This window comes from Triticum aestivum, unplaced genomic scaffold (assembly GCF_018294505.1).
Source record: "Triticum aestivum cultivar Chinese Spring unplaced genomic scaffold, IWGSC CS RefSeq v2.1 scaffold54444, whole genome shotgun sequence".
In the NCBI taxonomy this organism is placed as follows: domain Eukaryota; kingdom Viridiplantae; phylum Streptophyta; class Magnoliopsida; order Poales; family Poaceae; genus Triticum; species Triticum aestivum.
In genome coordinates, this window is record NW_025228461.1 from 47,161 (window position 1) to 47,453 (window position 293).

Genomic DNA, 293 nt, shown 5'->3' on the forward strand with positions numbered 1-293 from the left:
CTAGCCACTTCGACTCGATGGGAGGGATTCAATATACACATGCATGTGTGTCTCCTCAAACTGTATCATGCATGTCATCTCAGAGCCTCCATGACCTATATATATATATATATATATATATATATATATATATATATATATATATATATATATATATATATATATATATATATATATATATATATATATATATATATCTGCGCTATTCTGTTTCGCATAACAGAATATTATTCTGTTACCCTACTTGAACGGATGGTTTCACACTGTTGTACTGATGATCTTCATCTCGTTGA